This window comes from Cervus elaphus, chromosome 11, assembly GCF_910594005.1.
Source record: "Cervus elaphus chromosome 11, mCerEla1.1, whole genome shotgun sequence".
Classification (NCBI taxonomy): Eukaryota; Metazoa; Chordata; class Mammalia; order Artiodactyla; family Cervidae; genus Cervus; species Cervus elaphus.
The window spans coordinates 11487067-11499727 of NC_057825.1; the positions used below are offsets into that span (position 1 = coordinate 11487067).

Below are 12661 nucleotides of genomic sequence, written 5' to 3' on the forward strand. Positions count from 1 at the left end.
CGTATAAACCGTGATGTAAATTGGAAATGAACTGGGAAGAGAGACAGACACGGACTGAAATGGCAAGTGACAAGAAGCCTACGTAGAAATGATGCTGTTGTCGGATATTCAGAATTGAGGGTCAGGCCCCGCAGAGGTAACTCGCCATCACCAGCGGTCAGCATGCCAGGCTCTTCCTGAGGGCAGTGTCCTAGCTTGCTTCCTCCCCACACAAGACTGGAGGTGCCAACCCATATTTAATCTCGGATGACTCACCAGGGCCCTCCACTCTCCACCCTCCAGCTCGCTGGCTTGGTCAGACCCGAGAATGGGAAGGGAATACTCTTCTCTTTTTGACAATTGTTTTGACACTTCCCTTCTGAAACCAATTTTTGGCACTTCTAGAGGAAAGAAGAAATGTTAACTGTGGCCCTTTCTATCTGATAGCACTGGCCCTGGGTGTTGGTCACCTGCACCAGAGGGGCCGGAAGGGAGGAGCAAGGCTGGCAATTCCCTCAGGAAGACTTCTCCCAGGAGTCTGGAGCCCAGCAAGCAACCACAGCAGGACAAAGGCAGACAGACCTGGTTTAAAATTAAGAACCTCAACTCTGCAATCAGAGATGTGGGTTTGGATCCTGACTTTGCCATTTGCCAGTCAATGACCTTGCCCAAGTTACTTAACCTCCATCTTCCTCTCTGTAGGATCAGAATAACAACCCCAAACCTTTACACTGCGCCAGACACGTGGTACACAGCCACTGTGACTTTCCAGGTTCAGTGGGAAGATGAAGGGCTCTGCTCAGTCAAGCTTGGGTTCAAATTCAAGGTCAACAGCATATCAGCATGGAATCTTCTGTAAGCTGTTTAATCTCTCTGTGCCCTAGTGCCCTCATCTGTAAAATAGGCATCATTGATTGTTCCCATTTCATGGTGTTGGTGAGTGGACTGAATGAAATAAGGCACTTAAAGCTTTTAGTACCATGCTCAGCACATGGAATACCCTTAACAAACAGTGGCCATTAGCCATAGTGCATAACTTCCATAAAATTACGCACATCATTTCATCACTGAGCCTCAGTTTTCTCATCTGTAAAATGGAGATAATAACCCCTACCTCACAGTGAAAACTAAGTGTATGTACGCAAAAGCACTCAGCACCTGGTCCAGTGGAAACAGGATGGGCTTGAAATCAGGCAGGGGACAGGATTCTGCCTCTGCCTCCTCTGTGGTCCCAGGTTTGAGCTCTCAGAGCCTTAATTTCCTTGTGCATTTAAAGCCATAACTGTCTCCACAGCCTAACTTGTGGAAGGATTACGGTGCCCAGAACAGTGTCCAGCACACAGTGGGTGCTTCATAAATGTGACTTCCCTTCCCCTGCTTTCTTGTTCGAAGCCTCCAGAAGTGCCATTTGGCAATGGCAGGAGCTCTGTTTCTTCAAACCTGAGCGGCCCTCTACCCACATCAACCTGGGCTGCTGCTTAAGTCTGAGACTTTATTTTGTGGAGGTAGAAACTACTTTTTAGTCATTTCCGAAGCAGACGGGACGGCAGAGGCTGACAAACCACAGGGACCATTTTAAATCCTGGGCCTTTCTTCTGGGAAGTTAGGCAAGAACCTTCCCAAATGTTTGCCCGTGGGGCTCTCTGCCAGCGAGTGACTCATCCACAGCTCCCCACAGGCATATTTTATTTGGGGGTGGGGGATCGGGGGAGGGCCTGGCCTTGCTGGGGGAAGGGGAGGCCGCTTTTCCAGCACACCCAGAGGTGGGTTTTGTTTTTCATTTTTTAGAACAAAAAAGAAAAAGAATGTGGGTCGTTTTTGTTTCCTTCCAGGTTTTGTTTGCTGAAAGAAGACGTCCAAAGTTCACTTGGTAAGCTGCTGCGTGGGGAACAGGCGCTTTCAGCCGGCTCTGCATCCCTTTCAATGAAATTCTTCTTCCATTAACGCCACGGCTTTTAAATGTGCCTCCAAGGTTCGCCTGCGCACACACTGAGCTCCTAAGACGACATGTTCCCCTCAGAAAGGCAAGCCGAATTTTGACACTCCAGAGGAACTAGGGAGCTCCAGGTTTTAAACTTTGCCTTAAAGCAGTTAAGACTTTCGACTGCAGAGATTTTCAACATTTATAAAGCACACACACAAAAAACCTGTCAATCAGAACTTCAAGGACAGATCTCAGAAGACTGTGTCCCAAGCCTGCTCTGATCAATTTGTCACCATCTGAGGGGCTCCCTCCTGGAGCCCAGGCTCCATGCAAATAAATTAGATGAAGATCTATCTACTTAGCAAGGCAGGCAGAGAGAGACCCCCACATACACAGACAAGTATCCCGGGACCCCTGGTCTCCCCACTGGTCTCCCCAGGGGCAGCTGCACCCCAGGCCTGGGGAAAGGGTTAAAATGCACCAGGGCCAGAGAGGGGCCAGAATAAAGCCAGGGGACCCAGAAAAGTATTTAGGAAAATTGAACACAAGTCCTCCAGGGCCAGGCCAAGAGTCTCCAGCTCCGTCTGGAGCCCCATGGAGGGTCCTGCCAGTGGCCCTGCCCAGGCCGGGCTGGGCTGTGACGTCTGACCCCTTCCTCTCATTTACCAGCGATGGCCCAGCACCCACGGGGCGCCCAGGCCAGGCATACTTCTCTCCATGGGTTCCCTGGCATGGGAGCCAGCGGCGGGCACATCAGGGCGGTAGGCCTGGTGGGCGCAAAGGGGGCCTCGGCCTCTACAGCAAACACACTCACACACTCCTGTATACAAGTTACACCCTCACATCCACACATGCACGCTTTTGTCCTCAAAGGCTCATAAACACGCACACAAATCACTTGCGAACACTCACACGTGTGCGCGCACGCACATAGCCCCCAGAATCCACACATTCTCGGTCACAAAAATGAGATCTCCCATGAAGCGCCTGGCACATAGTAAACACTCAATAAATGGGTTAAGTGGGAGCCTGGCCCGCTTGCCCCGCACTCACTCACACCAAACCCCACGATCCCGACGCTCCGCGGTGCACAGGCACCAACTCGGCCACAGGCACGCGCACACTCCCGCGAACACACCCGGAGTGGCACAGGGACACGCCGCCCACGCGCGCTCGGAGGCACGGCCCGGGACACACTCAAGACTCGCACGCTCACGCTCGCCCCGACCTCCCGCGTGCACACCCGCCCGCTCTCCCCCGCGGAGCCTCGGGCGCGCGGGCGGGCACGCGCACCTCCCTCGGCCCGTCTGGGTGACGGCCCTGCGGCCCGGCCCCCGCCCCTTCCCCGACCCGATCCGGCTGGGCCTCGGGCCCCAGGCCACTCACCGGCTCGCGGGCGGGCTGGGCTGCTGGCGGGAGGACCGGCGCGCGGACCGGCGGGCGGCCGGCGGGAGCGGTGGGTCCCACACGAGTTGGCGGCGCCGCGGCCGCACGCTCGTCCGCTGGGTTCCGCCGCCTCCTGCGCGGGCCCGCGCGCGCGCTCCCGCCCCTCCCCGCCGCGGGCCCGCGCCGCCCCCTGTGCTCGTGCGCGCTGCCGCCACGCAGGCTTGGGGGCGCGCCGGGCGGCGCCCTCTCCACCGCAGGGTTAGCCTAGGAGCCCCTCCCATTTCAAAGCTGGGGAAACTGAGGCCCAGACTCTCACTGTGAGTCGGGCCCAGCGTCTCCCCTTCTTCTCAGACTCTAGACACTTAGTGTTAGGGTCCGCAGTCAGTCAGCCCGGTGGACCCCCCCATGCATCTTTGGGTACCCACCACTTAACATTGCTCAGTCACAGCCCAGGTCCTATTGAAACTGGCTAATCAACAAGCACGTATTTCACGCCTGCTGAACGCGGGCACTGAAGGAGGCTCCAAGGGTATCTCCAAGTGGTGACTACGCCGCTCTCTGCCCTCAGAGGGCCAAGGTCTCCTCATCTGTAGCTCCCCACTTCCTGTGGACCCCAAGACCAGTAAAGGTCAGTATGCAAAGATTTCTGGAAGAAGTGAGAGGCTATTAATGAATGCCTAACACTCCCTCTGAGGAGACAAGAGTCCACCTGGGGGCCCAAGGGCAGCAGCTCAGTTCCCTGCTTCACTTCCTTGGAGGACCCCACCCCACAAAGTTGGCCCAAACAGTTCCTGTTTCCACACTCTGGGCTTTTCCTCCACATGCAAAACTGTGCTGTGTCCCCCAGGAGGGCAGGAACCAAGGCCTGAAACTGGCTGCCTGCCAGCTGCCCAGCTTGGTCGCTGTGCTGGACACCAGGGGATGCCCACTGGGCCTGTTTGCCCAGTGAGTGAGCATGTTTCAACTGGCTGGAATCTCTGACAACAACTGAACACCCACTGTGTGCTGGACTGAGGGCTGCACACTCTGCCAGCCTGGTGCTGTTCAATCCCACAACCATTATTTGAAGGAGGCTTTGTGCTGCTTTCATGCCCATTTTACAGATGGGGTAAATGAGGCCTGGAACTGAAGCTTACGTGTGTGTGTCCAATCGTGTCCGACTCTGTGACCCCGTGGACTGTAGCCCACCAGGCTCTTCTATCCATGGGATTCTCCAGGCAAGAATACCGGAGTGGGTTGCCTCTTCCTACTCTAGGAGATCTTCCTCACCCAGGGATCACACCTATGCTTCTTGTGTCTCCTGCATTGGCTCTGCCACTGAGCCACCTGGGAAATCAGAACTGAAGCTGAGAGAAGCAAATTCCCTTGTCCATAGTCACCCAGCTGATAAGTGGTTGAGCTGGAAACTGGACTGTAGACGGTCTGAGTCCAGTGTCTGCGTGCCCAATCTAGCAACATACCTCAGTGCTGCTGATACTAGAAGGGACAGCAGTCAGTCCGGTCCAGAGGAACCAGCCCTTCCACAAGCCTACACCAATCTACAAATTGGTTAGCCGTTAGCTGGGGGGTCTGTCTACAGCCTTACCTCACATGATATACTTCACAATAAGTGTCAGGTAGGTTAAAGAGTTAAATATAAAAAATAAATGTTGCATAAAACAGTAGAAAGTATTAGAAGTTCTGAGACAATATATGGCAGTCTTACTAGTAGGTGAGTGATATTGGCTATATTTGTGCAGCAAATATTCATTCATTCACTCAACACATATCTCCCAGTGCCTTCTATGGCTCAGATGCTATTCTAGGCACTGGGATACTATGATAAAGAAAATATAACCTGGACTGTCATGGGGCTTCAACCTAGGGGTGAAGGGTAGGGAAGAAAGAAAAGTGTCTGGCATGGCAAGGAAAATAGGTTTGGTGGAAAAAATAAAGCAGGGAAGAGGGAGGAGAGCCCCCCAGGGGTGCTTTCTCATAGAGAGTGCTGGGAGAAGGCCTCTCTGATGAGGTGATATTTGAATGCAGGTTTGTATGAGGGAGTGAGGAAAATGGTCTTCTGTGTGTAGGACAGGCCCCATACTCCAAGGACCTGAAGGGTCATGCTAGTAAGCTATGGAGCAAGAACCTGAAATTCCTCTTTGAAGGAAACTGATAGCAGCACCAGACCACTGAGAAAAGAAGCTCTGAGGGGACTTTCCTGGTGGTCCAGTGGTCAAGAATCCACCTTTAAATGCCAGGACACAGATTTGATCTCTGGTCCGGGAACTGAGATCCTGCATTCAGCTGAGTCCAGGCACTACTGAGCCCACACACCACAGTGAGGATCCCATGGGCTGCAACCAAGACCAGATGCAGCCAAAAAAAAAAAAAAAAAAAGTCTTATTAAAAAGAAAAAGAAGCACCCCACACATAATCTGTGTAAGAATCTATCATTTGTAAAGTCTGTTCCCATCCTCACAGAGCCCCTGTAACAGATACTTCCAATGTCCTCTTTTGCCAGTTAGGGAACTGAGGCTCAGAGAGGTCAAGACATGGGCCCATAGGTCACACAGCCAGCCGCCAGCAGCAGAGATAGGTCTGGCTGCAGGCCAGCTGTTGGCTGCTGCTGAGTGTTAGGAGACTGAAGAAGTCCTTCACTGCCTTCCCTCCATCTGGGCATATCATTCAGGAACCGGAGGGGCTGGGGCATCGCTGTAGGCTTCCAGAGACAGGAGGATGCAGCAGCAGGACTTGGGGGCAGGGAGGGGAGTCATCGCCACCCGGTTTTCCTGTCCTTCCTCTTCCTCACCTCCTACTTCCTTCCCTCTGGCCTGGACCCAGGCCCTGGTGACATGCTGGGGGGGAAATCGGGTTAAACTCTGCCCAGAGACCCTGAAAATGCCCTGCCTCAGCCTCATTACCCCAGACACGGCAGAGATTGGTAGAAAGGGTACAGTGCAGCCGGAGCCCCACTCGACTTTTGTTTTTAATGCAAAGGATTTTTCTGCAAGTCCCCAGATGAGTCACCGTGAAGAGGTGCTTTGCAAAACGACTCCCAGAATTAGAATCAACGTCTCCCCACACACGGTGCCTGACACTTCCTCCCACGGCATTTGTGAATCCGGCTCTCTGTTCACCCTCAAGGGTTTCAGGATTAAGCCCATGTCGTTTCATTATCTCTTGGCGTTAGGGGAAGAGAAACTATTCTTGCTGGGCACCTTCTCCATCCTTCTCTGCATCCTCCCTGTATCCCTTGAGGCAAGGGGTGGGGAGGGTAGGGGTGGCGGGGGTCAGGATTTGTGCTTTACAGATAAAGCAGCTGAAGCTCAGAGTAGAAAGTCTAAGGTGGTTTGGACCCAGCCCAGATGGATTCTGGGTTTACCCAAAGCTTATACCGTTGTCATTATTTTGGGAGAGTGGTAGTCGGGGAAGAGGGAGCCATAACGTACTAGGATCAGACCACCTTCTTTGATGGCCCTTTGTCCAAAATGTTCTGTTGCCAGCTTCCCAGTGGTGGACATTTGTGGGGGATGGTCTGGGTTTACCCAGAAACTCTTCTTTATACTTGCTGTCCTCTGAGAATGTGATTATTAATAGCACACCTTTTCACTTCAAAAGTGTCTTGGTTTAGATGATAAACTTCAGGGTCACCTTGGTTACTTGCAAAGGTCACTGCTTTGCGGGGATTCAGACTGTACCTTATGAAATTGGCGCCGCTCCTCTGCCGGGTTTCTCCTCACCTCCTGACGTCTGTGTGTCTGACCAAGACGTTTCACAAGCGTTTACGGGGATTTTCAAGAGCAGCAAAACCCAGCTAGCTAGCTGGCGAGGGAGTCAGGTCTAGAGTAAAGGCTCCGTCCCACCCCAGCCCTGCCCTTCACTCCCTGTGTGACCCAATGTCAGTTTCTTGACTGGCCAAATGCGACCTTGACCTTCTAGGATTTCCCGTTGCTCAGCGCAAGCTGGGAAACCAATCGAACCTTTTGGTAAGGACCGGGAATGCAGGAAGCATCACACCCCTCCTTGACATTGTATGGCTCACTTTTGAAACTAGCAAACCTTTACAACAATGTTTTGTTGCACCAGTTTTATAAACATTTACAGTGCAAGACACGTTATTTTTCAGAGACAAAGGTTAATTTCTAAGGTTCTTGTTTGCTTTAGCAGCATTTGATGGGGGATCTTTTACATACATTTCTAATAGATAAAAAATAAACCAGATTGCAAATCGTGTTTTCTTTTTTTTTTTTTTTTTAAAGCAAATCATGTACCAGGTTTTTGGTCTAAATTGTGTAGAATAAGTTAAACTTGAACTGCTTTTTATTAACCTATATGAATGTATTCCTATAAGCATAGTTATGTTGAAACAGTTTTAAAAAGCAAAAAAAATAGCAAAATAACAAACTTTATTTTTAGTTAGTGGAATTTTTAAATATTTATTTATTTAATTGAATATGTAATACTTGCCCACAGTTCAAAGTTCAGAGGTGCAGAAAAAACGGTGGAAAGTCTCCAGCCTAGTCCCCAGTTATCTCCTTTTCCCTAGAGGGAACAAGTGTTGCCAAACACACTCTGTTCCCCAACACTGTGTGGGTGTGTATGTATACATGTGTGTCTGTATTTTTTCTTCTCTTCGTTTTCACACAAGTGATAGCATCTGATCTACAGTGCTATACCCCTTGTATTTCCTTCAATTTTTGGAGGCTAACTTCCTATCATTCCACAAAGAGCTATTTCCTTTTTTATGACTGCGTAGTATTTTAAAATATTTTCATTTAATCCACATTTAGCCAGCAGCTGCTCTGTGTACTGTTCTAAACACTGTGGGAGTGTTTAGAACACTCCCATGGGCTCTGCCCTCATGAATTTACAGTCTGATTTGGGAACAAGAAAAACAGAAAACATTTGGAGGGGCTTAGAAGGGCCATTTCTCCAGTGGACCCAAGTTCATTTCTGAGGCTTGGCTTTGGGGGCTAATTTTTTCCGTTGTTATTATTCTCAGCTCCAGAGATATGTTGGGTCAATGAAAGAGCCTAGACATGGGTTCTTCTGATAGTGAAAACTCAGTTGTGCAAGTTCAGGCAACCCATGTCTTCATTCTAGGCCTCAGTTTGCTTATCTGTAAGGTGGGGGCAGTTAGCTTCTGTCACGGGATGAGAGTGGTCACATGAAATTGTATTTCTGAAAATGCTTGTGGAATTCAGTGCTGTTCCCCTGGGCTGGAGGATCTTGGGAGGCTAAGATGAGCTTCTAAGGAAACTTACAGCAAGTGTAGGGTGTCAGGGTTCTTCTGCCTATTGCTGTCTTGCAAGCTTTTCATGCTTTTCAGCTTAGCTGATCCTGTGATAGGACCTGCTAAAGGTTCTCTCCTCCAGCCTTTGGCAGCCTTAGTCTCCAACTTTGAGTCTGCTAGAGGCTTAACATGGTACACCCTACACCCAGGAGGCCCCGGGATGTGGGAACAATACAAGTTAACTGTCATCCTTAAGATGGGCGAGGCTGGGGGTGTCCTTTTGATAACCCTAACCCTGTCATTTCAACTCTCACTTTACAGATGGGACTGGTTCAAGGCCATGCAGCCGTATAATAAGAGGCAGAGATGCACTTGATCATGTTACTACATCCCTGTACCTCCCTGCAGCTCCCGCCACTGGCCTCCAGTGATTGGCATTTCAATGAACAGATTAAAATCCTGGCTTATAATGATCACCAAAAACTGTGCCTTTCGTGTGTGGTCTCTTAACTGACCTCGCCAACTACACTTTGAGCTAGTGATGCCCATTTGCCCACTTTGCAGATGAGGAAACACCCTCAGAGACTGTTGATATTAATATAACAAGGGAGTGGGTGCTCTGTCAGTCCCTACCACTGCGCACCTATATAAAAGGTTTGGCATTTGTGGCTGCCTAGAGGCATCAGACATGGAGAGGGGGAACCCTGGAAATGTCATTTTGGCCTCTGAAGGATTTTCATAAGCTCACAAAACACTGGGACTTGGCTTTCTGGTTGCTTGTTCCTCCTGATACTGAGCTGAGTGATTCTCTGGCTGTGACTTCTTTTCTCTCTTCCCTGGGGGGGGCAGTGGTGATGGATTTGCCTACAGGTGCCCAGAGCCTGGCACAAGAAAGCCTGAAGGTTCGTGGCGTGACAGGAAGTTCCTGCATGCCCAGGACAGTTCTGGGCTATGCCTATTGTCCTGGCATCAATGGTAGTGTCCCCTTTCACTCTCAGAAGTGTCCTGGATTGGACGATAAATGATATGGTCACCCTGTTGTTCAGCTGAAATAAAACAATAACTTACCAGGTAAATAAATAGCTGATCATCTCAGTCGGGCACTGAGCCACGCCCTGGTGTAGTCTGTCATATTGGTGTCGATGTCCCCGGTGAGAAAGTTTACAGATGAGAAAATTAACATGGGGAAGTTAACCAGTTTGTCTAAAACACAGTTTAAGGGGACATCTAATGGGTCCAGAGTTCTGCTTTGAGCTGAGTCAGCAGAGTCTCATGCTGGCCATATTTCTCCCTGAAGCATCCAAGTGTCCACTTGACTTTGGGGACCCAGTTGCCCCTCTCTGAAACTCCTGGGATATAGGGCTAAGGTAAGTCTCCTCTGGGCCTGAGGGCTCCCCTGACCCACTCAGGGCTGGCTGTCCTCAGAGCAGATGGAAGCAAGGGAACCTCTGAATTTAGGGCTGATGACACCATCTATCCATTGACCCCAAATCCTCTCTGTGAGGGAAGCTTTGAAGGAGGACATGGGCATTTGGTTGCTGGGTTTCCCAGCCCTGCCCCCGGCTTGCTGGGAATGGGTGTAATTTTTCCAGGCATCAGGACCTGCCAGGATTGTCTCGGGGGGCATGGAGAGGAGGGACCAGATGGAGACTGGAGGCTGGCAGAACAGGAGTGGGAGTGAAGAGGCAGAGGGGAGGGGCGGGAATCAGGAAAGGCTGGTTTAAGTTTCTCTGGGGAGCGGCTTGCACTGCCACTCCCTACCCCCAGCCCCAAAGCAGCCCTCTGAGCCAGGAGTCGGGGTAGAGAAGCTCTAACCCATCCTTAGGAAAGAAAATCCATTTTTCCTCATTCAGGGACCTTTTGAGGGACTTGGTCTGGGGTGGCCATTGCTCTTTTAGGGTGATTTCCCCCATGCCAAGATGTATGGGTCGAGAGGTGCACCAGAGGCGAGGCAGTAAGTTCTGGGGAGCTCCAGAGCCCCTGAAGAAAGAGACACGTTTGGGCGCTGCTCGGCTCAAAGCTGCCGACTTTGGGTTCTGAGCCGGAGTTGCTCTGGCCGACCTGAGCTAGGCAGCCATTTTGACCTCACACATTCTGCCTACAGCCAGTTGCCAAATACCACAACCCAACTGTGCAATCAGCCCCCCAGAACTGGGCTGGGGCCAAGACCCTTGGCAGAAACCCAGCCTTGGAGCCAATCAGACCAGGTTTCAGAGTCTGGTTTGCCGCCTCCAAGCAGCGCAGCCCTGAACAAGCCACCTCACCAACCAGAGCCTCAGTTTCCTCATGGAGAAAGTTCCTCACCAGATTATGATGAGATGAAGAAACCAAGCTGGCTCCTGGCTGAAAAGAATATTAGTATCAACTGTTTGTCAGGCTCAGAAACTAGCACTTTACCTTTTACAATTGTCATTTCTTTTAATAATTCCAGCAAACCTGCGAGGTGGGTGCCAGGGTTACTTTTCTTTGAAAGTGAAAGTTGCTCAGTCGTGTCTGACTCTTTGCAACCCCATGGACTGTACAGTCCGTGGAATTCTCTTGGCCAGAATACTGGAGTGGGTAACCTTTCCCTTCTCCAGGCGATCTTCCCAACCCAGTGATCGAACCTAGGTCTCCAGAATTGCAGGCCGATTCTTTACCAGCTGAACCACAAGGGAAGCCCAAGAATACTGGAGTATGCTGTCTATCCCTTCTCCAGCAGATCTTCCCGACTCAGGAATCAAACTGGGCTCTCCTGCATTGCAGGCGGTTTCTTTATCAACTGAGCTACCAGGGAAGCCCATATAGCCAGCTATTTGCTTTGGTTTCTCTGTCTGACAAAACAGGCTCAGAGAGGTCATTGACTTGCTCAAGGTCACACAGTGGGGAAATAGAGAGGCTGTAATTTATAAGTGATAGGCAGAAACGTTTTGCTGGCACAGCTATTAATAGCTCCAGGGTCTCATCTGTAACATAAGCATAATGATACCATGAGTCACTTCCTACTTCCGGCAAATCCCATACTTATATGCTTTTACTAGAAAAAAGTAAAATCTGTAATGCTGCGTTTGCCAATTTCAATGGTGTAAAGCACTCCAGGCACGGCTAATTTAAACCTATCAACAACTCCCTGCAATTCCCAAATATTTAACAACCTGCTCTCATTTAACAGTTAGCTCTCACCAGCCCATGCAAACTGGCTCTCATACATCACTGGGTTCCATTATCCTGCACTTAGGGCCCGTCAAGGGTAGCCCTAGTCTCAGTGCTTTAAGGTTCCATTTTCCTTCGCTGGGAAAGAAGGGCAGCAGCTGGTCTGTATTGAGTGCCTACTGTGTGCCAGGAACTTTGCCACTGCGTCTGAACCTAGAACCCCATTTAATCTTTACAACAACCTTTCAATGAAGATATTATGATACCCATTTTATAGGTGAGAAAACTGAGGCTCAAAAAGGTAGCATCCACTGGCCAAGGTCACCCAGAGAATAAATGGCAGAGTCAGGATTCAAAGTCAGTCTGCCTGACAAGACTCCACCTAAGCAGACTGTGTCTTGGGAGCTCTGGGTCTGACATGAGCAAGTCCTGGCTCTTTCTGGGCCTCAGTTTCCCCATCGGTAAGAAGGAGTTGGACAAGTCAGTTTCTAACCATCCTTTCTGGACTGAGTCGTCATTTTGAGAGTCCAAGAATATAGTGGGATGGAGGTGGGGACTTCCATCAATGGAATGAATAAATACCTAAAGGGAAGAGTTTTGCTGGTTGATGGGGGATGGTACACAGGAAGGGCATATTTCCAGCTGTGCCTGGAACACACACACTTGGAGTCGGTGCGGTGCTACAGAATCAGCCTGGATCTGAACTCCAGCACCTCCACTTCCTGGCTGTGTGACCACGGACTAGTAGCTCCGCCTCTCTGGTTGGTCCCGCAAGTAGTCTTCCCCATTATTCTGGAAGCCTAAGGGACAATGAAGGGTCCCTGATGTGGAAAACTTTGCACCAGTAGATGTGGCAAAGTCCCTGTACCTTTACAAACTCTCACAACTTCCTTTCTTTTCTGGCCCTCATCTCCCCAAGTGGAATGAGCAAAAGCCAAGCCTCTTTTCTCCCTGGCCTGGAAGCCTAGAGCAGCTGAAAGGGGATGGGAAGCCCTGAGGTTTCTCTTTGCAGTGAAGGCAGAAGCCAA

At 50.5% G+C, this 12661-nt stretch overlaps 1 protein-coding gene across 1 annotated transcript in view; it reads right to left on the bottom strand.

Moving 5' to 3' along the window:
- The window catches only part of NEK6 (NIMA related kinase 6), an 85196-nt gene extending 81746 nt beyond the window's left edge, over nt 1-3450 (bottom strand). Inside the window, exon 1 of the mRNA XM_043916884.1 lies at nt 3290-3450. The gene's annotated coding sequence lies outside the window, so the exon portion shown is untranslated. The remainder of the gene's footprint in view (nt 1-3289) is intronic.
- Nucleotides 3451-12661: the final 9211 nt, after the last annotated feature.